Source organism: Camelus ferus, chromosome X (assembly GCF_009834535.1).
Source record: "Camelus ferus isolate YT-003-E chromosome X, BCGSAC_Cfer_1.0, whole genome shotgun sequence".
In the NCBI taxonomy this organism is placed as follows: Eukaryota; Metazoa; Chordata; class Mammalia; order Artiodactyla; family Camelidae; genus Camelus; species Camelus ferus.
The window spans coordinates 10,618,295-10,645,207 of NC_045732.1; the positions used below are offsets into that span (position 1 = coordinate 10,618,295).

General features: G+C 43.1%; 1 long non-coding RNA gene across 1 annotated transcript in view; it reads right to left on the reverse strand.

Annotated features, from left to right (window-relative positions):
* LOC116662067 overlaps positions 1-26,913 on the reverse strand; it is a 216,925-nt gene that overhangs the window by 46,181 nt on the left and 143,831 nt on the right. The window contains exon 2 of the long non-coding RNA XR_004318061.1: positions 23,663-23,818. This is a non-coding gene — a long non-coding RNA (uncharacterized LOC116662067). The remainder of the gene's footprint in view (positions 1-23,662; positions 23,819-26,913) is intronic.

Consider the following 26,913-nt stretch of genomic DNA (forward strand, 5'->3'; position numbering starts at 1 on the left):
AAGACTGCCCTGGGCTTCAGGAGGGGTCACCCTGAAAGCTCCCATCAACCTTTCACCTAAAGATTTTAGCAGCCACAGATGATCGCTGCCTTGATGTACGACGTCGTTAGGAGTAGCAAAGTGTGACATTCTAATTCTACTATCCCGCCTTCATTTATTAATATGATTCTCTACAAAGAATAGCTTTCCATCATTGACTGTCTGGTTACCTTGAAGTAAAATCCATTCATAAAAGGTAGAATAAATGTATGATAAATGTATGATACCTTCCTTCCATCTGTTAAACTGCAGAATAAACAGCTGGAGCCCTAAGGATGCTCAGTAAAGCTTTGGGCCGTGGGGTGGGGAGTAGAGTAGGAGAGAAGTAGCATTTTGAACGCTCTGGTCTTTGATGCATTTTCATAATTCCCTTAGCTGCCTTACACACCCACATGTACCGGATGCTCTACCGTAATTTCCTGAACAAGTGTGCACATGCAAATTTGTAAAAACCTACAACATACGGTAGCACCTTCCTTCTGTTGTCTTCGCCGGGAAACCTTCAGTCATTTCAGGGGCAGTGATGAGGATGACCATGGCGAGCACAAAGCAAAATCACTATGTCAGTCAAAGGCGCCTGCACACTTCTGTCTGTGGACCGTTACCGCTCCTCCTGACCCATGCGCACGAACTTCCCCGGTGGCTCATTTTATGTCCACTGCATCTAGCCTTGCAATCAGCTAGTCCCGTTGTGCTTCAAAAGTGTCCTTCCCGCTGCACACATCTCTCTCTTCCTTTACATTCCCATTTCACCATCCCCTGAGACCCGGCCTACAGGAGAAGCGCGATTTCATGAGCCAATCTGCACTGAGATCAGTGCCTGGCCACTCAGTGCCACTGGACTCCTTCTCATCCTACTCTCTTCAACTCTGGAACTCAGATTTTAAAAGATCTCAGTCCTTGAATCCAAGGGAACAAAGGTTTAATTGCACTTTTCCAAAATGCCTTGACTTATTCAGCCATAAAAAAGAAGGAAAATCTGCCACATGAGACAACATGGATGAATCTAGACTTACGCTAAGTGAAACAAAGCCAGTCAGAGAAAGACAAATACTGCATCACCTCACTTACAGGTGGAGTCTGAAGGAAAGAAGTCGAACTCGAAGCAACAGTGTTGGGGTCCCAGGGGGGAATAGCGAGATGCTGGTAAAGATGTACAAACTTTCAGTTTTAAGATGAATAAGGTCTGAGAATCTAATGTACAATATGGTGACTAGAGTTGATAATACTGTATTATATCATTGAAGTTCTCTGTGAAAGCAGAACTTAATTGTTCTTCCCAAAAAAAGAAAGGAAGGCGGGAAGGAAGAAAGGAAAGAAGGAAGGAAGGATAGAAGGAAGGAAGAAAGGAAGGAAAGTAGAAGTGATGGATGTGATGGATGTGTTTAACTTGAGGGGGAATTCTTTCACAATGTGTGTGTGTGTGTGTGTGTGTGTATAATCATATTGTACACTTTTTAATATCTTAAAATTTTGTCAATTATACCTCAGTGGAGCAGAAAAAAAAAAGTCTTGAGTTTTTCTCTTTTGGGACACTTTTCAAAACTCCTAGAAGACCTACCCAACTTTGAACAATCCTTCTTTCCCTTCAAATCTGTCTAATTCTCCCCCTTTGTCATAACAGCCATCTGTCTTTGAGACTCACATGATTATTGTCAACAAATGCCTCGTGAAAATGCTCCTACTGTTGTCTTGAACTCTTATTTATTTCCTACAATGTCGTTTAGCTCTTTTATGAGCTTAAAGTAAGATTCCCCTACTAAATTGTATGCTTGCAGAAGACAGAAATGGTGTGATGTTTTAAAAATAATAGCCAGCAGGTTACAGGCACAGCATGACTATCTGTATCAACAGTAAAATGCTGTTAAAAATTTTAGATGAGAATGGGGGCACAGGAGACAGTTCCAGAACATTCTATGCACCACTAGTCTGATAAATATTTACAATGCCTATAGCTCAGCATATTTCTTTTTGAACCATCGTAGTATTTTTTAAACTTCTGTTTTCATCTCTACCACTGGAAAGTGATGCGTTTCTGTGTAAACAACCTGGCTGTTGTATTTTAGGACACATACAACTTCCAGTATAACCTACGCTAAACAAATTACCTGGTAACTTTTATTAGACCACCAGCAGAAGCTAAGGTGGAGAAACAGTGATTCACAGGTTCCGTCCACTGCTAAGATGAGACACAGACTGGTAAATCCTCCTAGGGGCAGTGTGGAAATATTCACCAAACCTTAAGACTGATAGTACCCTTAGTCCCGGCAATTCCACCTCTGTGAAGAAACTGTAAGAAAATAACTAGAGATACATATCCACAAAGATGGGTGCACAGTGATTTATATCTTTTGTATTTAAAATAGTGAAAAATTAAAAGTGAGCTTTAAGTCCAAAAACAGGAAAATAAATCATGATAGATAGATATGTATCATGGAATGACTACTCAACCATCAAAAATATTTTCTAAAGAAGTAACTACACTGGGATTTCAAAATTGTAGAATAGATAAACAAGATTATACTGTATAGCGCAGGGAAATATACACAAAATGTTATGATAACTCACAGAGAAAAAAATGTCACAATGAGTGTGTATATGTCCATGAATGACTGAAAAATTGTGCTGAACACTGGAATTTGACACAACATTGTAAAATGATTATAAATCAATAAAAAATGTTAAAAAAAAGTCACTATTAAGTAAACACAAGATGATTTAAAAGCAGTAAAGGAACTGTGCACATAAAAAATGATCTAGGGCGCCCTGAGACACTAAGAGTGGCTGTCTCAGGATGCCAGCAATATAGATGATTTTTGCTCTTTACTTTGTGAATTTATGAACTGTCCAAATTGTCTGCAATGAAGAATACTACTATCCAGGACATATTCCACAGAACTAGAACAAATCATAATAAAATTTATATGGAACCACAAAAGACCTAGAATTGCCAAAACATTACTGAAGAAAAAGAAAGAGGCTGAAGGAATAACTCTCCCAGACTTCAGACAATACTACAGAGCTACAGTCATCAAGACAGCATGGTTTTGGTACAAAAACAGACATATGGACCAATGGAACAGAATAGAGGGCCCAGAAATGAACCCACAAACTTTTGGTCAACTAATCTTCAACAAAGGAGGCAAGAATATACAATGGAATAAAGACAGTCTCTTCAGCAAATGGTGTTGGGAAAACTGGACAGCAGCATGTAAATCAATGAAGCTAGAACACTCCCTAACACCATACACAAAAATAAACTCAAAATGGATCAAAGACTTAAACATAAGACAAGATACAGTAAACCTCCTAGGAGAAAATATAGGCAAAACATTATCTCACATACATCTCAAAAATGTTCTCCTAGTCTACCCAAGCAATAGAAATAAAAACAAGAATAAACAAATGGGACCTAATCAAACTTACAAGCTTCTGCACAGCAAAGGAAACCATAAGTAAAACAAGAAGACAACCTACGGAATGGGAGACAATTTTTGCAAATGACACCGACAAAGGCTTGATCTCCAGAATATACAAGCAGCTCATATGACTTAATAAGAGAAAAACAAACAACCCAATCCAAAAATGGGCACAAGACCTAAACAAGCAATTCTCCAAGGAAGACATACAAATGATCAATAGGCACATAAAAAAATGCTCAATATCACTAATTATCAGAGAATTGCAAATCAAAACTACAATGAGGTATCACCTCACACCAGTCAGAATGGCCATCATTCAAAAGTCCACAAATGACAAATGCTGGAGAAGCTGTGGAGAAAAGGGAACCCCACTACACTGCTGGTGGGAATGCAGTTTGGTACAGCCACTGTGGAAAACAGTATGTAGGTTTCTCAAAAGACTAGGACTAGACTTACCATATGACCCAGGAATCCCGCTCCTGGGCATATATCCAGAAGGAACCGTACTTCATAAAGACACCGTCACCCCAATGTTCATAGCAGCACTATTTACAATAGCCAAGACATGGAAACAGCCTAAATGTCCATCAGCGGATGACTGGAAAAAGAAGAAGTGGTATATTTATACAATGGAATACTACTCAGCCATAAAAACCGACAACATAATGCCATTTGCAGCAACATGGATGCTCCTGGAGAATGTCATTCTAAGTGAAGTAAGCCAGAAAGAGAAAGAAAAATACCATATGAGATCGCTCATATGTGAAATCTAACACAAACAAACAAAACATAAATACAAAACAGAAACAGACTCATAGACATAGAATACAAACTTGTGGTTGCCAAGGGGGTCGGGGGTGGGAGGGGACAGACTGGGATTTCAAAATATAGAATAGATAAACAAGATTATACTGTATAGCACAGGGAAATATATACAAGATCTTATGGTAGCTCACAGAGAAAAAAATGTGACAATGAATATACATATGTTCATGTATAACTGAAAAATTGTGCTCTACACTGGAATTTGACACAACATTGTAAAATGACTATAACTCAATTTTAAAAAGTTAAAAAAAATCCAAACAGTGTTAGTCTATGAAATATCTAAGCTACACAGCTGTTTCATGATAGTTATTTTTAAATACATAGAGCTATGACCCAGAAATTGCATGCCTATGTACACACACAACAGAAGTGCATGCACACACCCACCAAAAACTCACACAAAGATATTCAGAGCATTTGCAGGTGTTGAAATATTTCAGAACTAGATAGAGGTGATGGCTGCACGCCATTGTGAATGTACAAAATGCCACTGAATTGGACACTTTAAATGGCTAATATGCTATGTGGATTTCACTTCATAAATAAATAAATAAATAAATAGGTAGATAGATACTCAGAGCAGCAACATTTGTAATCGAGGAAAAAAAAATGGGAAATAACCCAAACATGTACTGATAGCAGAACGGCTAAATAAATGCTGGCAAAATTACAACAGACTGAGAGACAGTAATGAGTCAAGGAACCACTGGTCCATGCAGGTACATGAAAGAATCTGACAAACTTAGCACTGAATGAAAGAAGATGGACACAGAGAGAACATACTATATGATTCTGTGTCTGTTAAGTTCAAAGGAGACAAAAGTCACTGACAGTGTCAAGTCGATTTTGCAGTTACCAGTGGAGAGGGAGGCGGTCAGTGAGCATGCGGGAAGGGCCGCGTGGCTGGGGATATTCTGCTGCCTTATCTGAGTGGCAGTGTATGTGTAAGTTCACAGTAGTGAAAATGCACCAGTTCATACTGTAAACTTACAATATGTGCATTATCAAAAATACCCTGTTGCTCTCCGTTTTTTTTCTGATTCCCTGCAAATTGTCCAGCCCCTAGTGACCTTCCCTGCGACTAAATTTCTTCTTCAATGAACAACATAATTCTCTCTCATCAGGTATAAATTTGGACACTGTTTCTATAATTTTCAGTTTTAGACATTCACTTATAATTTAATGACAGCATAATTGAATCCTAGTACATTATGAACACAGGTCTAGGTGATAGGGAGACAGAGCCAGAAAGAAAAGATATACTGAATAAAGTCTTTATTGTCCATTTAGAGGTGGACCTTTCTCTAAAACACACACACAAAATTTGCATATAATTCAAAAGGGTCAAAACTCCCCCAAGACCCTTGTTCAGCCCAGACTAACAGCCCTGCTTTAACAGTGTTCCATAAGACTGAGGTGAAATTTCTCTCATGTTTTTGTTAATTAATAACTTTGCTTTTGCTTTTCTAAAAATTAAATTTTCACCTCATAAAGTGGTATTTTTAAGTCAATTTATGTGGCTATGGAGTTGTATGATTTTTGTCCCTCAATTTACATGACATTTTCAATCTTTTCGAAATTCAGTATTTCTTCTGAAAAGGTGTCCTATAAAAGTACCCCAAATCTCCTTAAGCGTATTAGTGAAGAAGCTCTAAAAACCACATTTTACTGCTTTTAACACAGTCATCGTAACTGCTTAAGATAAAACTTATACTGTAATTTAATTTCTCCAAGGTACCTTGGCATATAGGTTTTCCATTGGAATAATAATGATTCTTTTTTCCATAGCTCAATTATACAGTATATCAGACTTTCAAAGTCAATTTCTAAATCCTTAATAATGTGCAGTGAAATATTTCATTACATGGAAAACAGCCCCCTGGTGCTCACATCCGGGTAACCCATGAAGCCCTGTAAGAACAAAACTGATCACTAACGTGACGAAAAATACTGTGAATTCGCAGTGCTAATTAAACCACAGACATTTATACCAATTTCCCCAAGCATTTAAAGGGAAAGGAATATAAGGGAACACGTCACATGTGAATAAATAAAATTGGCATGCTCTTCTTTAATGTTACTTAAAATTCCAAAAAAAATCAAAGACATTACAACACTAGAATATGCACTTACAAATAAATACACGTAAATGTTTAGACACATAGATATCTGTGCGTGTGCATGCACCTCCCTTCTCAAGAAATCTGATGCTTCCTCAGGACACACCATCCACCCCCAACCCTCTATGATCTTGTCATAAGTCAACCATTTTCTAGATTTTACCAACTTAAGTGTTTCTTAAGTTTCTTATAGGTTGCTTGTGTCTCATGAGCGTCCTTCGTGGTACTGAAAACTGGAACTTTGTGTTTGCTATCTTTTCTTCTGCTGCATGTGTACCACAGACTGCAGCCCATGATACATCTAGCCTTCCTGGCAAGGACCATCTCTAATCCTGTACTCTTGAGGACACCTGAGATCTCATTTCTTTTCAGAATGAAATAAATCACATGATATATGCTGCAGTAACAATATAACCATCTTCTAGAGGAAAAGGTGCCTCAGCTGTCAATAATTATCTAGGGCTTCTACAGTTAATTCTGGAATCAAAATGTGAACTCTTTTTTGCTCTGTTTTATGCACAATCCCCTCTCCACCCCATTAAAAATCTTCCAGTCATTCATGGGACATTATTGCATTGGGTTAAGATTTTGGCAAAACTATGAACAGTACTTTCTCAAAACACTCAGATCGGAAAAATAACCACTGGCTCTTGGTGACTCCAAATCCCTGGTCTTCTCACTGTAATTAACCGAGGCTCCTGGGGTGGTCAGATATAGAGGTGAATGAAGGGCAGAAGTATTCTGGAGTAAGAGAGAAACTTCTGTCAACTTGGACCCCTCCCTCTGCTCCACACCATCAATCACAGGTTGCGTGGTGTGGTTCATTCTATTTCCATCATGTTTATCCCTACAATGTCTTTGTCCCCCAAAGAGTCCCCACACTCAAGAAACCAATCACATCTTGTTTGAATGACATCCCCAGTCTCTAATGGGCTCACTAAATCTAGGCTCTCCCTTCATTCAGTATAACTGCTTTCTACTGAATAAAAAGGATGAAGCCCTAGGAGAATTAAATTCTGATTATACCCTACAATTGTGTTCCATATGGAGCCACTCCCTTTGGCAAATCTTAGGCGTGAGCCATGACAGACACCTCACTGTTCCCTGAGCAAGCCACGCACACTCAGGTTTCCACACATTTGCTCTTCCTGGAAAGCTGCCCCGTCCTCCCTTTTATCCCTGTTGAACTTCCTTCTATTCACCATTCAAACTCAGTCCTCAGTTGGCATCATGGACTGCCTCCATACCCCTCCAAAGGCAGAATTAATGCCTTCCTCCTCTCAACTTCTGCTGTTTGCCATTCATAAGCCATAACCTTTTACAGTACAGATACAATACTAGGCTATTATGAGGCTGGTCACCCCTCTACATTCCTTATTATGGGTATCCCACATACCACTCCTTGATAATAGCATTCATTTATTCGTTCTTGTGTTAGATACACAACAAGAACATGTTATTCACTCAACCAGCTGTTGGTGTCGCGATACCATGTACACACACATACACACCGTATGCGGAGAGAGCTGATGGCTACTCTGAAGCTTTATTAAGTTGCACAGTCTTATATAGCAAAGAGGAATGACAAGGGAAACGGTTAACAGGCAGTGTCTGGCTCAAGGTCAGAAGACCCTTTATGTTGGTAAATCATGTTTGTGTTGGCACCAGCGAGACTTACAACTTATCAGGGCAGAACGTATGAGAAACGGCTGCTTCACAACATTCTTCCTGGACTCAGGCGGCTGTGCCTGCCTTAGGTTGCCCCCCTCTGGGGACCTTACCCGTCCTTGGCTAACCAGCCTTCTCACCTCTGAGTCTGCAGCTTTTTATAACTTGTTTACCATTCCGGCCCAAGGCTCATTCCTTTGTTCCCACAGTCGGGGGCCTACACCAGCCATTCCACAACAAGCCTATGAAACTGTGTTCCCTGATGCGAGGGGTACCAGAGGGTCAATGTAGACAAGACACAGTCCTTGCTTCTAAAGAGCTTCTGGTCCAGTGACTTAGCAGTCCACAAATGTTTACTGAATCATTTAACTAATGTTCATTTATATCCTGTTTGCCCAATGGCATCTAGACTAGTTTGAATGATTACTCCACTCAATTTTCATTTGGAACACGAGCATGGTTAAAACTGCTTGGACATTAATATACCAGGCATTAAACGTGGAGGAAGGGGGAGAGGGATAAATTAGGAGTTAGGGACATATAAAGTACTGTATATAAACAGATAAACAACAAGGACCTACTGCAGAGCACAGGGAACTATATTCAGTATCTTGTAATAACCTAGAATGAAAAATAATATGAAAAAGGATGTATATATATACACATATGCATGTGTGTATATGCATGTGTGTGTATGTGTGTGTGTATACGTATATATGACTGAATCACTATGCTGTACACCAGAAACACAACATTGTAAATCAACTCTACATCAAAAAAACAAAATGGAGAAGGAGGGGTTGCTTATGTCAACGTGATGAGTGAAAACAAAACAAAAAGTGATAAGTGGCATCAGTTCCCATCTTTTCTCTTTATCCACCTTTGGTCAGAGATGAGAAAATTCCCGCCACCCACCCATCTTCCCTCAGGTAATGTAGGTGACACCGGGCATCCTATGATGCCCCCTCTTGGACAGCGACGGGACTGCAGGTGGGGTCTGGTTTTGTGACGTGTCACTCATTTGGTTGTCCTGAGTCGGTTAACTGCCCACCTTCAGTGCAGCTGACACTCGGTTCTGCTCTCAGTTCTCTCTGAGGTGGGCACGCTCCACCCAGCTCCCCTCCCCAGCTCCCACTGTGCTTTATACCAGTATGATTCCCTAAGAAGAGCCCAGGGAGAAACCCCTCGACTCAGGCTCCCTTCGGGCACTGCTGTCTGTCTGATGCTGTCAAGGACAGGGACCTTGGAAAACTCTTTCCTTCATGAAAGCGTTACACTCTCATGGCTTCACAAACCCTATGTGACCAACTTTAATGACCCGTTCTTGCCTTCCTTTCTGAGTGAGCAAGGATGATTTTCATCATTGGTGATGCTGTTCTTCCCAGACCACGCTGGCTCCAGCTGGTACTGCCAACAAGGCATCCTTGCCTCCCTTCTGGTTCTCCACACAATGTTTCATTTTGGGAGAACAGCAGCAGGCAGCATCAAATGTCCATGGAAATGAATTCTCTCCTCTCTCCAAACACTTCCCTTCGCGGTACAGTTCCCTTCACGCAAACTGCAAGGCATTTCTAGAAACCAGTCCGTATTCTGAAGCATAAGGAGTACAGACTGTACAAGGTAATCATTGTGAAGATCCATCAAATGTATACTGATTGCCCATCCTGACTCACTCCGGTAACTGAAAGTTTCCCATCTGGGGCTTCTACGTCCCTGTGATGCAGTCACATCTTACTCATTCCCACAAACAGTAACCCTGCACACACTATCGAAAGTCCAAGAAATACTTAGTATGCTTTTTGTCCTTAAAAGAGAAGGCTATTCTTTGGCAAAGGGTGAAGAAACTCTTTCTGTCTCTAGCAGCCTGAATTTAATTCACATTCGACCGCTGTGATTAAATACTAAACCCTGAGAATTAGGTTCCCCATTTGAGGCAGCCCCCCAGGGCACTGAAGGGTAGAGGTGGGGGAAGAAGAATGACACTTAAACCCAAAGTCACTATTGAGGTTTGATACAATAATTAGTCCCGTTCAACTGCACTGGTACAAAGTTTTAAATCAGCCAAGAGACAAGGGTGTGAAAAGAGCTTTGGAATATTAGAAAGACCTTTTCCTATTCAAAGTTAACAGATAGTAAAATGTCGACAGCTGTCTAGTTTACACAAAAGAACGGATGTGATAAGAGTATGTAGGTAAAAAGATGAAAATGACAGTGATGACAACGAGAAAAAGAAATCACACGGCGTGTTTCTGAGAACATGGAGAAATCCACCCCCGTTACTGGCTTGCTGGAGATTAATGGCCTTGCTCCCTGGGGCAAGTCAGCACTGCCAAATCCTACCACTGTGAAACTGCAATAAAAACGCGTAGTCAGGTACGACAGGAACAAAGGGAAACCAAACGGCATCATTAATATGCAACACAAACTGTCTAAAGAACGAGATCCGGACAGCAGAGGGGGAGATTTGTTTCACTGAGGCTCCCTCCTTTGTCAGAAGCACACGGCCCTCAGTTTTGAATCTGACAGAACTCTCAGGTGAAAACAGCCAGATTATTGCACCTTTAAATACTGGAAATGGATTATGGACGTCTAAGAAGCGAGCATTAAAAAAAAAAACTTATCTGGTTCTCTGTGAGATGCCATGCTATTTGTTAAGACAGGAGTCGCTGAAGATGACAGGGTGGCCCCAGCTCTCTTGCTTTGTAAAATGGGAATAATGAGGCCCTCTGGCTGCAAGCTTGCCACAGAACGGAGAACGCTGCTTCCTTAGAGCGGAGGACCCAGACTTGGTGGGTGTCTTATTGTCCATAATTATGTCAGAATGTGGCAAAGAAATGATTCTTCTACTAATGTATTTTTATATATGAATGAATCTGCTAGAAGACTTCTAAACCAGAGGTAATTCATTCTACCTTGCTTACCTGGAATTAATTGACAGCGCAGGGATATCCTACTGGTGGAATAAATACAGCCCTTTAAGATGAGAAAAGATGTCATTTTCTCTCCTGGAAATATTAGTGTTTTATGACACAGTAATTCAGTCATTTGTCCAAGTGTCTATGGTGACAGAAAAGGGAAGGATAAGACCTTAATTTTAACTCTTCAATAAAAGACATTAAAGTGACCCTTTACTTCCTAGAAAATAGCATTTCCCAAAAATCACATCAAGAATGACGCCTGCTCAGAAATTAACCCACAAACTTTTTGTCAACTAATCTTTGACAAAGGAGGCAAGAATATACAATGGAATAAAGACAGTCTCTTCAGCAAATGGTGTTGGGAAAACTGGACAGCAGCATGTAAATCAGTGAAGCTAGAACACTCCCTAACACCATACACAAAAATAAACTCAAAATGGATCAAAGACTTAAACATAAGACAAGATACAGTAAACCTCCTAGGAGAAAATATAGGCAAAACATTATCTCACATACATCTCAAAAATGTTCTCCTAGTCTACCCAAGCAATAGAAATAAAAACAAGAATAAACAAATGGGACCTAATCAAACTTACAAGCTTCTGCACAGCAAAGGAAACCATAAGTAAAACAAAACGACAACCTACGGAATGGGAGAAAATTTTTGCAAACGATGAAACCAACAAAGGCTTGATCTCCAGCATATATAAGCAGCTCATATGACTTAATAAGAAAAAAACAAACAACCCAATCCAAAAATGGGCACAAGACCTAAACAAGCAATTCTCCAAGGAAGACATACAAATGATCAATAGGCACATTAAAAAATGCTCAATATCACTAACTATCAGAGAATTGCAAATCAAAACTACCATGAGGTATCACCTCACACCAGTCAGAATGGCCATCATTCAAAAGTCCACAAATGACAAATGCTGGAGAGGCTGTGGAGAAAAGGGAACCCTCCTACACTGCTGGTGGGAATGCAGTTTGGTATAGCCACTGTGGAAAACAATATGGAGATTCCTCAAAAGACTAGGAATAGACTTACCATATCACCCAGTAATCCTGTCCTGGGCATATATCCAGAAGGAACCCTACTTCAAAACGACACCTGCACCCCAATGTTCACAGCAGCACTATTTACAATAGCCAAGACATGGAAACAGCCTAAATGTCCATCAACGGATGACAGGATAAAGAAGAGGTGGTATATTTATACAATGGAATACTATTCAGCCTTAAAAACCGACAACATAACGCCATTTGCAGCAACATGGATGCTCCTGGAGAATGTCATTCTAAGTGAAGTAAGCCAGAAAGAGAAGGAAAAATACCACACTGAGATCGCTCATATGTGGAATCTAAAATAAAAAAATAAGAACATAAATACAAAACAGAAACAGACTCATAGACATAGAATGCAAACTTGTGGTTGCCAAGGGGGAGGCGGGTGGGAAGGGACACATTGGGAGTTCAAAATTTGTAGACAATGACAGGCATATGCAGAATAGATAAACAAGATTATACTGTATAACACAGGGAAATATATACAAGATCTTGTGGTAGTCACAGCGAAAAAAACTGTGATAATGAATATATGTATGTTCATGTATAACTGAAAAATTGTGCTCTACACTGGAAACTGACATGTTGTAAAATGACTATAACTCAACAAAAAAATGTTTAAAAAAAAACAAAGAATGACGGCTGCTCTTCACAGAGACAGGAAGTAGATCAGAGGTCATCAGGGGCTGGGGAAGGGGGCATGGGGAGTTCCTGCTTAAGGGCCTGAGTTTCTGGGTGGGGTAACAGAAACATTCTAGAGACAGTGGTGATGGTTGCACAACTGTGTGAATATAATGAATGCCCTTGATTTGTACACTTAAAAATGGCTAAAATGGCATATTTTATTTTATATATATTTTAGCACAGTGACTGAATGACTGTTACTATGACTGGCCATAACAAAGTGGACATTTATTCATGTGGGAAGAATAGCTGTTGATGCATATGCTTCTAGATGCTTCCTTTAATTTGACCAGTTTGTACATAAATTCTTAATGACCGAAATCCGACTAAGGAAAATTCTCAGTCCAGCACATGCCTGCTCGAGACAACAGGGTAAAGGGAATTACTTTTTTCTGGCACTTCCGCACGTGAGGGTCCCTAACTGAGCCCTGGATGCATCAGTCCTGCAAACTGTCCTGTGGGATGTATGCGTCCTTACATGTAGACAGATCTGGAAGTGATGCTGTCTCTCTGGTACTGGGTGTCCAGCCTGGTGCACGAGAGCCTGGTATCCTTCTCCTGCAGCTGGCGGACCCAGGGCAAGTACCCCCTTAGACAGTGCTCGCGGAGAAAGTGGAACCAACCACTCCAACGTTCAGGGCCATTCTGATCATTAGGGTTTATATACTTAAGTCACCGGGCCCACGATATCTAAATATTAACTACTTTCCAGATAACTTTCTGAGGCTTCAGCAAGGATGGTGTCTCAGTAGGTAGAAAGCCCCAAGGGGTAGTTCTCACATCACTGTCCTGTCTTCCCCGTGAGGGAGAACGTGGAGGCTTCAGAAAGAAGATTAACCACGACTGAGGTTTCTCTCCCTGGTGAGCTCAGCTGGGAAAAGAAACTAGTCTAGAGCTGGTTTTTGCCTGCGGGATGGTGGAATGTACATGTCAAATCTTTACCTTGTTCCCACTATGTTTTCTATTTTGAGGAATAACTTTCATTCACTAAAACAGAAATCTTAATTGTCTAAAGTGTCATGACTTTTTACATTTGTAAATAACCACATGTCACCACCCCAGTCAAAACGGAGAACACTTTGATCCTTTAGAAAGTTTACTCCCATCCCTCCCAGTTACTGCCCACCCCACCCCCCGACCCCCATGTCTCTTTTTGTAGACACGAACATGCCTGTCTTTTGGCTGTCTACCCCACAAATGGAATTTCTGAGTCACGTGGAAATGCACTAACTGTTAGACGCTAGAAGTTTTCCAAAGTCACTGTACCATTGAAAGTGTCCACCAGCCAGGAATGAGGGCAGACCTCATACGGGAACACGAAAGAGATGTTGTCCTTCTTAAGAAAAATTTCTATCTCCTACAACTAGAACGGTATCAAGCCTGCAGCTGATACTCAATAAATACTTGCTGAATAAGAAGTAAACAAGGAGATTGGATTTTATGAATTCTGTGAAAGCAACATGTTAAGAATGGGAACGTCCCGCGGCCAGACAGCACCTATTAAGATCTGTGGGTTCAGGAAGCTTTCTTTACTCTTATCTTGCTCTGTCTACTTAAACCCCAGGAAGAAATGTCTGCTTCTAAACTAAACTTTGCCCTTTCTCACGTTTATGGTGGAGGAGAGCAGATGATTAAGCAGAGCTTAAGCTGTGGAAGCGCACAAATTGATAGGAATTCACTTAATTTAACAATTCCTGCTCTCAACTGAGATCAAATCACAGCAAGAACTAAAACTTAAGATGGGGCTAATGTACGTATACAATTGATAAGAATTATGACTCTGAACACTTCTTTTCAACCTGTGAAGGGCATAAGCTTCAGCTGTTGTATGTGAATTTCTGCATAACTGCTTAGGACAGAGTGTGAAGCCATCTGCCAAGTAGATGGTCTGATTCCTGATGCATTTGCTAAACAGCCTAAGATGCAATGTTTCACAGCTTTCTTAGAAAAATGAACACAGATTCAGTACAATTAATCCCACTGACAAAGATTATAGCTAAGTCCGCACAAGCCATGGTAACTTGACAGGTAATACTTCAATTAATTTGATCTATCATGTAGAATGGTTTTACCTTGCAAATCCAGAATAGAAAATCATCTTTTGACTTAAGATACGGCTCCATTATTCATGAAACACAGTACTGGAAAGGGGTGATCAATTCAGTTAACTGATCTGACAACCTTGTTTTGAGTAGAAGTGTTGAATGTTCTCTGACGGGAGGACAGGAGAAGGAAGTGATTATTTTCAGGGCAGATTTAGCCTCGAGTTCTCTGATGCTTGTTCCTGTTTTTGTGATCATAACAGATTCAGGATCATTCATTTCCAATAAGAAACTGTCATGCAGGAATGGTGACTCAGAAGCCGTTTGCGTAAATGGTTTTCTCTGTCGGGTGTGCTTGCTTTGGAATCGGGCTCTCCTGGCACTTCCTGCCTCTCCTCCCTCATGATAAAGGGTGCTTTGTCCAGGTGCAATGCCCCAGGAGTTTAATGCGAGAAGACACGTCGGGGTGTGGGTTAGGCTTCCGGAGATGGGTACAAGTTTTCATACCTGGAGAGGGAATGAGCCGGGAGGTCTGGGGAGCCACAGCAAGGCTCCTGGCTGGGCGCACAGGGCAAAGTGTGACAGAGTGTTCCAACCCCGTGTGCTCGTGTGTGTGTGTGTGTGTGTGTGTGTGTGTGTGTGTGCGCGCGCACACGTGCATGCCCATGCACACGTGCGTCTCTTTGTGTGGAGCTCTGGTCTACCCCTTCCCACGAGGCATCACAATGCACTTTCATTCTCTGTCTCCCCGAGAGCAAGGATGATGTTCGACTCATCTTGCATCCCCAGCTGGAGACCGGCTCAAGATGGGCACACCATGGGTATTTTTAGACTGAGTGAATGAAAGCAGAGACCCCCCCCAGGAGAGAACAATGCAGGCGTGCTTGAGTGGGGATGCAGAGCCTGCCCACGGCCTTCCACTCTCCCACCTTCCACAGCAGGGCCTCATTCCCACTAGCCGACCAGCCGCGGGTCCCTGCTCACCTGCCGCAGATGACACAGGCCTCCTGAGAAACACCAAAGCAGCCACCAGTGAGAGTCACTTTATCTTCTTGCCTCTAAGCTGATCTGCAGCTGGACACTCTGCTTTCATTCTCTTTATAAATAAGCTTATTCCCTGAAACCCTGCTCCCAAGATAGCTGCCCCTTCCCGCATCCTGGCTGTGGTCATCAGCCGCTGTCTCTCCTGAGTTTCCCACCTCTCCTCCCTACTGGCCCCTCGTCATCCACACTTACATGCTGGTGGTGGGTTCTCTCCTGCCTTAAATAAATAAAAATTTCTCTTTCTTCTTCCAATTAAAAACCACCTTTGCTCTCTCCCTGATTAAAAAGTTCTCCATAGCCACTATTTTCTATTTTCATTTCCCTGTGCCTCTGAGCCCACCACGGGTAGGCTTCTGCCCTCCACCCTGCCCCCCAACTACACTGACACTTTTTGTTGCTACGGCCAAAGGGTAAGGTGTGGTCCTAATTAGACTTGATTTCTCAGGTTGCTGTCTACCCCCTTCCACCAGGGCTCTCCCCTTTTCCTCTGTGCTCATGGTTGCCATCCATCCCTTAAGTCCAAACTTGGATTCCATTACAGGTGAAACTGGTATGGGGCCTGGAAATCTCTGCATCTGAAATACGTCCCAGGAGGTTATTTCCTACTAAGCTTTCAGAAGCACTGTCACAAGTACTGACGTTCCCCACAGACCTGTCCCATGTCTTCCATTCACGATTTATAGCAGAGGATGGTTAACCACAGCCCAAGGGCCAACTCCAGCCCACCGCTTGATTTTTTTAAATAAAGTTTTATTGGCACATGGCCACACCCCTTGGTTGGCCCACTGCCTCTGGCTGTGTTTGAGCCACGGTGGCAGTGTCGAAGAGCTGCAGCAGAGGCTGTGCGGTCCACAAAGCTTAAAATATTTACTCTCTGGCCTTTTATAGACAAAGTGTGCCAAGCCCTGTCCTAGGGTCTCCCCAGCTGCCCACAGCATTCATGGCCTTTCCCTGTGACCTCTCTGCTAGGCTTCAGACTCCTAAAGCCAGCAGCTTACTGGAGAGCTGCAAGGAATATGCTGCAGACCTTCAAGCTGACCTCTCCACCTGCATTCCTGTCCTCTTCCTGTCGTGGTCCTCCCTCAGGATGTTACCACTCAGGGAGAAGCACCCCATCCACGCTGCACCCAGCACCCGAGCACCCTTTCTCCCAGTCCTCCATCTCTGGATACTTCAACCCTCTGCGAGCTTCACTTTACCATCCCTGGCCCCAGCCTTGTCAGCAAGCTCCTCACTAAGGTAAGTATAAGTGATGGACTCTGGCTGACCTGTCTGGGTTGTGCAGTAAAACCAGGGCCTTCCCTGTGGTCCACAGTCAGGGATGGCGGCGGGCAGCTCTGGCTGAAGGTCTTTCTCTGGGGAGAGAACTAGGGGTACACGTGGCAAAGCCACAGTGTAGGGGCCCATTCAAAATAACCAGACTTGAAAGACGTCTCATGGGCCACAAACGTGGGACATCATTCAACACCAGTTACAAACCAACAAGAGTAAAGGACAGTGGACGCCAGGGCTCGAGCCCAGTCTGCTGTGAGGAAAGGAGGGTCCTGCCTGGGGGAAAAAGGGGAGGAGCGAAAAAGAGGACATAAACATCCCGAGAAACCAGGGCTCAAAAAGTCCTGAAAAGAAAGTGCATTTCCCGCCGTCGGCAGAGAGAAAGCAACCAGAGAGCTGAGACGCTGAAATTCAGAGAGACACGCATCACATATTCAGGCACAATAAAACCAGTGCCAGAGTTGATTCAGTGATCTGAAGACTTTTATCACTGAGCTTCTGTTGGGCACGCGACTCTATCACTGGATCAAAAGTCACGTTATCTATGGAAACACAATACTCTCTGCTTATAATTTCTTCAAGTGGGGAGAAAAAGGTTTATGGTTGCACATTTTAAGCTGCATAATGTAAATAATACCATTTTTGGTCCCATAAAATCCTTTTTTACTGACTCTCAAGATTGGGAAATTGTTGAAAACAGGATTTTCCTACTTTCGACCTCTTGTGCAATTTTACTTCAGCTGAACATCACAGTTTATCTTCTGAAACAGCCATCTGCACAACTGGAGACTTGGTGTTTAGTATTATTGAGCTTAAATGGTGAAAAAGTAGATTTAAACAAGTTTAAACAAGTAGAGGTTTTCTACAAGTGTTGTAACCACTCGTGTGAAACCTACTTAATATCTGAGTCACTCAGATTAAATACTGTATGCTGTTTGCAAGGTGGGTTACAGACATGCTTTCGTATTTCTAGTGCACAGGCATGTAGCTAGGTATGTGGAAATCCACAACCCGATTCTCCCTAGACAGGTCAATTCCTGCCCTGATGAAGAGGCATTTCATCTTCCATTTTCTGTGGTTCTGAGAGTCCTGGGACGGTCTTTAAATTCATTATGCTGCCCTACACAGTGCCATCCTCAGCATGAATATTGAAGGAACAAACTCTATGGCTCATTAAAAGAGGGATATTATCAATAAAATGGAAATACTGGTAGGGTCTCCAAGAGCAGCAGAGAGCATTCAATTTTAGAACTTTATTACGCTCCACTATCCTCAAGAAGAGCCACATTTTTAGGCCAAGTTTTTAGTGAAAAGGCAATAAAAGAATGTTCAGTTGTCTGGAAATATGGCCCAGTTTCCCCAAGAACGTTATTATTTTGTTGTTGTTCAACGAAGTGAGTGTTGGGAAGTGACCCGCCCAGGGCCTGGCTGGAGAGCCCGCCGGGCACATTCGTGGTAAAGCGGAGCCGACCCTGGCAGTGACCAGCAGGCGCCCCACAGATGCCAGCTGGAAGGCGCCCTGATTCGGTTCTCTGCATCTCTGGCACGCACTCCTTCAAGGCACAGAAAACTCTACAGAGAACACACACACGGTGTGTTCACCTGCTTCAGAGGCTCAGCGCTGTCCTCCACTGCAAGACTGAAGCCTCTCTCCAGCATCTGCTAGCGTGCGTGCTGGCCCTGTGGCCTGCCTTGGGGCTTTCAGAAGACTTCTCACACCAGACACATTAGGGTTTGTCACAGGCAAAATAATGGCCCCCAAAGAGGTCCACGTCCTAACCCCTGGAACCTGGGAATGCGTCACGTTCCATGGCCAAAGGGACCTCATGGATATGACCAGTAAAGGATGCTGAGAGGGGGAGGTTACCCTGGATTATCCAGTGGGCTCAAACGAATTATATGAGCCCTTAAAAGCAGAGAATCTTTCCCCGCTGAGCTCCGAGAGTTGAGGCAGCAGGACAAAGTCAAGAGAGATGAGGCATGGGAATGAGCGACCTGTCATTACTGGCTTGAAAGATGGAAGGGACTCTGAGCCAGGGAGTGAAGGGGGCCTGGAGGAGCTGAGAATCACCCCCACCCGACAGTCAACACGGGAATGAGGATCTCGGAACACAGTTCTGACAATAACTTGCAAGAGAATTGCCCCCCAGGGTATTCAGTTAAGACTTCAGCCCAGCCTTTTAGTGAGTCCCATGTCAGTCTCCTCCCCTACAGGACTGTGAGACAGTAAATGTCTGTTGTCTTAAGCTACCAAGGATGCAATAGCTTTTCATGGCAGCGATAGGCCACTGAGACAGAATCTCAACAGGGCTGACAAACTCCTGTACTCCTTCCATTCTAAGACACCATCAGCTGTAAATCATGGCAAAAGTCAAATATTGAAGATTTTCATGGAAGAGAAACACTGCTACATTAAACTGAAGGTAAGATGTATCACTTTCTGAAACAAAAAATATAGATGGGGAAAAAAGATAAAATGTTTCTTTATCTTCCAGTTAGGAAAATATGGTATCTATTTGGTGGTCTTATTCAGCAAGTATCCAACTTGATATAAGAACATCCGTTCTCCTGTTTCCTTTAAGACACGTTTTGACATCCATTCATATGCTGTTCCCCAGAGACGTCTCCCCTCTGAAACGCAGACGTAATTAAGGAGGTGAGGAATACCGGCCCCTTCCCGCGGTGGGCACAGTCGTTAAGCGTTCAGAGCCCAGTGAGGTTAATTACTGCGAAGCTCATTCCACAATAAATCCCTCACACACAGGAAGAACATGCATGACCTACAACAGAGTTAACACATTCTAAAAATGCTCAAGTTCACTGAAAGCAATGACCCTTCTGTGATCAGAAGTAGTTCTCCAAATTACAAATTATAATTATCTGAGTCTGGCACAACAGATTTTTGGGTTGTCACAAATACACTGGTTATGGTTCTGACATAAAATGTAGAATACAATTTATCTACTCATTTTAGCAAGAGCCGCCGAGAACCGTTTCTTCCTCAAAGTCGGATCTTCTACAACTAGAGTGTGAACTAGCAACTGTTACCATAAGCTGGTGAAGGTTTATTTCAGTTTGATTTCCTAAGGAACAAACAAACTCGACTTAGATCTACCCACATATGCCAAACAGGTACTAGGTCAGAATAAGCAAAAGGAAAGCAATTACTGCAACTTCTGAAGCAAGAAAAGTCCCCTGAAGATCAATGAACAACTGCTTTGTCGGAGATGAGCATGCAATAGTGGCTGAGTTATTAAATTTCGTACTCCAAACTCACATCAGATGATACAAAATCAATAAAGGATTTGGAGCGAGTCATTGCATGGATTCTGGCTTACAACGTGCACAGGCGTGTCTGTGGTATCTAGCTATTCAGTGTGTCTGCTTTGCAAGGATCTGTGAAAGTTCCAGGGTAGGAAATGTGAAGACAGTGAAGGAAGGGCTTTATCTTCTATTGCAAGTGAAGCCTGAAGTGAGTCGGGTTGTAGATCATGCCAGATGGTTTCAGGAAGGCATTCTCAAGGGCCCCTGTGAATAATGTAACTTCAGATGCTGCTTACGTATTACTTTTTTTTTTTCCCAATAAATGAGAGAAACAAAGAGGAACAGCCTTTTCTGTCAGTTTCAGAGACCAGCCCAATCTGAAGTCACTTCATTTACATTATATAACTGAACGTGCGGAGCAGTGGAGATGACAGATTTCCAGAAAATGTTTGCCCCCACCAACTACAGGTCTGGACTCGCAGGCCTTCCTAGAAGAACACCAGGTGGTTTATTTTCCAAACACTCCAAGCTGTCTTCTTAGAGACCCCTTTTGTGACTCTTGAGGGTCCTTGCTCTGAAGACAAGCATCTGGACCCCTCCCCCAGTGTTCTGTGACCCCTCTCCCAGACCTTTCAGATTAAGACAGCTGAAGAAATCAGTCTCTAAGAGTGTCACTTGGGTCCGCTGTGTGGTATCTGCCACTCGGGCTCCCGCAGACGGGTGGGATGCCGTCCCCTCGCTCTGCTCCCTGAGCTGTAAGGCACCAGCAGAGGGTCATCTCTGGGTGGAGAAGAGGTGAATTCCTAGGCACCCCAGAGTCTCTAAGTGTTGGCAGCAAACTGGCGGTGGGGGAGTGAAGAACAGACTGTGATCCATGGCTGTCCCTTACAACTCTTCAGGACACGCCCCTGGGGATGGGAGAGAGACCCCAGGCCATAGTTCCAGCTCCAACTGCAGGCTCATCCTGATTGGCCCCAGATCCCCTGCCCTAGAGTGCCAATGTCTGTGTCTTCACTGGGTTCAAAGCTTGGCTCTGCAGATTGTTAAATGGGTGGATTCACCTCTTTTCAAGGCAAGTTATTTTCCAAGTGGAAAATGGAATAAGGACAGTTGTCTTACAGGGTTAGGAGGATTAAATTTGATGCTTAAGTAACGTCTCTGCCTATAGGAAATACTCAATGAGAATTAAAGTCCTTCTGTCTCACTGGGGATCTTCAAGGTACTAAAAACTGCACATCTTCCTTTAGGAGTTTCCTTGAGGACCTTTACTGACACTCAAAGTAAGATGTCATTTCTTAGTGTTAGTAAGGTCTCTCCTGCCATGAGTTCATGTCCCCTCTCCCTTCTTCTACTAATTCTATTTTGCTTTTAATTCTAACCCTCCTTCAGCTTTTCCTTCCCCCCCTCCCCCCCCCATTCCTTACACACATAGATTCTTCAACACCTGTAAGAGAAAGTCAGGCAGCCCCAGGCTTTCTACGCTGTGAAATCCCTTGAATGCAGGAAGGAGTGCCTCTCTCCTCGCTGCACCCAGCGCACCAAGCCGGCACCCGGGGGTGTCAAGCCCGGAACTGGAGAAAAGTGGATGGACGCGCATCCCAGCTTTGCCAGGCGTCAGCTTCTCTGACCCTCATGCACACTACTGAATGTCACCCTCCCTACCGGGGACACTTTAATGACAATGCCAACTTCACGGAGCTGTTGCAACGTAAGAAGGACATCACACGAGAAGTCGCTGGCCTACCAGATGACACTGATAAATAATGAGCCGTGGAAGACATGACAATTATGGCACCTATAGACACGGAGCACCTACACGTGCCAGGCCATTCGGTCAGTACTGGCCACGTCAAGGAGGCCATCTTCCCTGTGTGAGCCTCATGCTTCTCATTAAGGAAATGTTTTTAGTGTAGACACAAAATTCTCTGGAAGATTCCTTTTCTACCAGAGAGTGGATGAGATAACCCGACAGCCTTTGAAGCTTAACCTAGAGACACCAAAGAGAATCTTGACTTTCTCCTTCCTTTGGGGGACCCTGAAATCAAAGGGGCCATTATGTCATTTTCATTACTGTCATGTTGCGCCCCAGATCAGCCTATCTCCACACTCACTTTCTTCTCACACGTCTAGAACACACAAAAATTTTCTTATATTTTAGAACACATGGCTACCACCTCTGTCATTTTGTTCTTGCTTATGTTCTCAGAACACCTATGGTTGTCAGCTTATTTCCTTGTGCCATATTTCTGGACATTCCAAACTGATAGCCTCACATTTCTTCTATGGCTCCTAGTGATCCAAGTCCTGCCGGCAAGTATGAAGCCATCATGAGATGCCCTGTGCTTCTATTTAAAAATATGTATTTTGTTTACCGAATTATATTTACTATAGAAAGTGCATCAGCACAAACATTTCAAAATCTGTGCTCATTCAATAGAATTAAGATAATTTCCTCTTGCTTCATTTATCCGATGACTCAAGCTCATCTCCTGAAAAATACTGTTTTAATGAGTTCCCTTTCAGTCTCATTTAAAGTATATTAACAATAATGATATGCAAAAATCAATATTCTTTATTACTCTAGCAAACTGAATTTCTCAAGCCACTTGACAGTTTAAAATTGCCACTGGGAAGAACTTGACTTTCAAGGAGAATTAAATGGCATTTATTGCAGTGACTGATTATCAGCATAAGAACCATGCATTTTTCCACTACAGTAGAGGAAATAATTTAATTAGTCTGTTATTGTAAATGTTCTGATTTGAATACATTAACTTGTGGCCCACGGCTGATAGAGAAGAAATTAACGCTGACTCTTTTTAACTGTGGAATGAATTGGACTTTCTAGGGCAAGAAAATTAATTATAAATGCTCTCTATTTAAGATTGCCAGATTTTTTTCATGATAAATGATGTAATTATTAGATGTCAAGTACACAAATAGCCCTGCATTGACATTTCAGCTTATTAATTCCAACATTCACCATTGTGTATAACATATTCATCACATTTAATTGCTCTGTGAAGGGGAGAGAGAAAAAAAAAACATTGTTGTCATGGCTCTCCCTGTTATTTTCAGACAGTAAATTTCTGAAGACATTGAATGCTAATGTACTAAATTTCTGATGACAGCCTCGCGTTTCATTTTGAGCCATGACCAAAACAAGCAGAAGGAACCAGTGCAAAGTAGGCTACGGCTACGGAGGTGGAGACCAATTTCTACAGGATTAGAAGTCAGGTGAAATTTGTCCAAGCAGCCTCCCATCCGTGTTTGCCCTTCTCTCTTCTACTCACTTTTGGGTGTGGGTGGGTGAGCACCCAGTGCCCTGATGCTCCGTGCTAGGATCCCAGGAGCATCTGCCTTCCCAAGAGAAGCGTTCTGTCATCAGTCAGAGCCCCATTCTTCACGGAGACAGTTGTACAGCTTCAAAAGATTTCAAGGACTCTTCCCTGTTACAACAGATTTGAGTCATGACTGGTGAAGTACATTATTTTTTACAATTTAGTGATGCTTTCAAATACATTTATATTTTATTCATCCCATCTGTAATGGTCAGTGTTACGTGTCAACTTAGCTAGGCTACAATTCCCAGTTATCCAACCAAACACTAATGGACGTGTTGCAGTGAGCATATTCTGTAGATGTGATTAAAGTTCATAATCAGTTGACATTAGGTGAGGGTGATTTTCCTGGGTTATCTGAGTCAATGCAACATAACCACAAGGGTCCTTATAAGATGGAGGCAGGAGAACCAAAGTCAAAAGAGAAGGTGATGGCAGAGGCAGAGTTTGAAGGGATACACTCTGATGACGGAGGAAGGGGCCGGGGCCAAGGAACGGAGGTGGTCTCTAGAAGCTAGAAAAGGTTCTCCCCAGAAGGAACTAGCCCTGCTGACACCTTGGTTTTAGCCCAGTGAGGACCATTTTGGACTTCTGATCCCCAGGACTGGAAGGTAATACACTGATGTTGCTTTAAGCCACTAAATTTGTAGTAATTTGTTATAGCAGCCATAGAAGGTTAGTACGTTACCTTATACATTGAAAAGTTAGTATGCAAATTTAACATAAAACATTATTTATTCAGTTACACACTTTCAATGCATATATAGCTTCATCTCCTTCTTGCAGTAATCCTGTGGCACCTCTGGAGTGACAGTTCATGACTGACACCTGCTATGATCAACCACAAGAGGCAAGGTGGCCCTGAAAAATGACTCCCTTCAGTCCTGGTTGCCCTGTTTCCTATGACGCCTTGGTAGGGTCTCATAATCCTTCTCCAGGCAGCCACTTCTAGGCATCCAAGGTGAAAGCTTTGCCCTACCCCATCAGAGACCTGTGTCCTTTTCCCCTCTTATTTTCCGTCTGTGATGGGCAGAAGGACAAGAGGGACCCCAAGATTCCCACCCCTTGGTGTAGACACCCTGTGTCACCCCCTCCCCATGAGTATGGGCAGAACCAGTGACTAGGGAAGACGTCACTCCAACGACTGGTCCCTAATCAATTAACTGAGTTAATCTAAAGGGAGAGCATGTGTACAGGCCGACCGACTCAGATGACCCCTTAGAAGGGACAAGCAGCAGCAACAGGTACGGTCCTAATCAAAGAAGGAAGCAAAAGCCATGTCGTGATGTGCCCACAGGGGCCACACGACATGGAACGGCAGGCAGCTTCCTCAAGCTGGGAGTGGCCCCGGCAGATGGCCGGGAGGAGAGCAGCAACCCTTCAGCACACAGCTGCAAGGAGATCTAGTCGGCCAATAACCTTCGGAACTTACAAGAGGGCCCTGAGCATGAGAAGGGAATGTAGCCCAGCCAACACCTTGGTTTCTACCTGGTGGGCTCTGACCAGCGGACCCCAGACAAACCGTGCCTGGAATCCTGACTCAGGGACACTGGGACACAGTAATCTGTGCTGTTGTAAGCCCTACGTGTGTGGTCACTGGTTGGGCAGCAAGGGAAAAATAAGTCTACCACCTTGCAAAAAGCATTCTTCAGTTAGCTACGACTGAACAGGTAAAATTAATCTATGTTACAAATAGTTGATAACCTTAAGTATACTACAGAACAGGAGAAAAGCTTTCTGAATAAAAAGAATTTGTGGTCTGAGCAGAATGAGGGGTTGGCAGAGGACTTTTCTCCAGACTAAATGTCCCTTCCAGTCTCCCCACATGAGTGGACGCCTGCGTGTTCACTTGGAATGCAGACCATCCCAGGTAGCAAGGAGATATGCTGGAGGCTTTCTCAGCCACTGCTGCCCACTCTGGCTTCCCCATCCTGTCATTTCCCATGGCCTGGGTGGTCTCTGTCTCTCACTGGACCTTGTGCGCCATGATGGACTCATAGAATCATGTCCTTTGGGAAAGGTAGGTTCCATTGCCCCAAACGGATTTGGATTTGAAAATCTCTCCAGGCATGGTGTCAGGTCCAGATGGCAGGGCATAGAATCATAAGAGCTGGTTTACATCCTGATACACTATTTTATGTCTGCACTTTGCACGGAAAGTCTCATACTCTCTGTGCACCAAATACAATGGTAGTCATAATACCTGAGGATACTTGTGAAGATCGTATGATTCAGTTTATGTAAAAGTACGGGGCATGTGGCCTTTCACCTCTAGGTGTTCAATAAAAGTTTATGCATTAAATATGACAGTTCGATATGATGCAATTTATCCATACCCTAAAAATGCCATTTCCAGCACTTAGGTTATTGATCAGCCAAGAAGAGCATGAGCAAGCTATGCCTCTGGGAGCTCCCGGGGTCTAACAGATTAGACACCCCATATCCCACACAGGGAATTGAATCCAATGAAAAGCTGCCTCCACCATCTCCCTGAAGAGAAAAAGCACCGATTTCCCTTGTAGCAAAGGCTCTTTCTTTCCCGTAATTAGCAAACCCCACTGAGTAGGACTTTTGAGGGTGAGCATCGACGAATGAGAGGAATTTGGAGGCAGTAAAGAAGACTGCTCACGCAGCCTGCAAATACAGAGTGGGATTTCCACTTCACTGGAAGCCTGTCCCACTCCTCTGGCTGGAGAAGAGGCAAGCCTAGGAAGTGCTAATGAAGCCACGCCCATTCACATGTAAATGTCTGGATTCTCTTCCCACCACATTAAGTTCTTATAAGTGATTTAAAGAGTCATCTGGATAAACCCGCCTTAATAGACGTTTTCTAGGAAACGACACCAGTGAGAAGCCTGCCTAAAGGTAACGCCGCGTGTTCAGGCTGCGTCTGGGAGAGCGTGGGCAGAGGGAGCTCTTCCCTTCCTGTAAGAACGCGGTGCTTCTCTCCAGAAGACAGAGCCGGAAAGGGGACGAGAGACGTCACTAGGAGTTGGGAGTGGCGAAGACACAAAGGGTATTTTCGCCCCATCCCTCGAATCATAATCATATCATACATTTTCACAGTGTTCTTTTTTTTTTTCCCACTTCTCACTCCAAATAATATACCAGATGGTAAATCCTAGGAATCATCTCACAGATCTGACAAAAATTCTAAGAGGACACTGATTTTGAAAGCTATATTTGAAGCCAAATGTGGAACA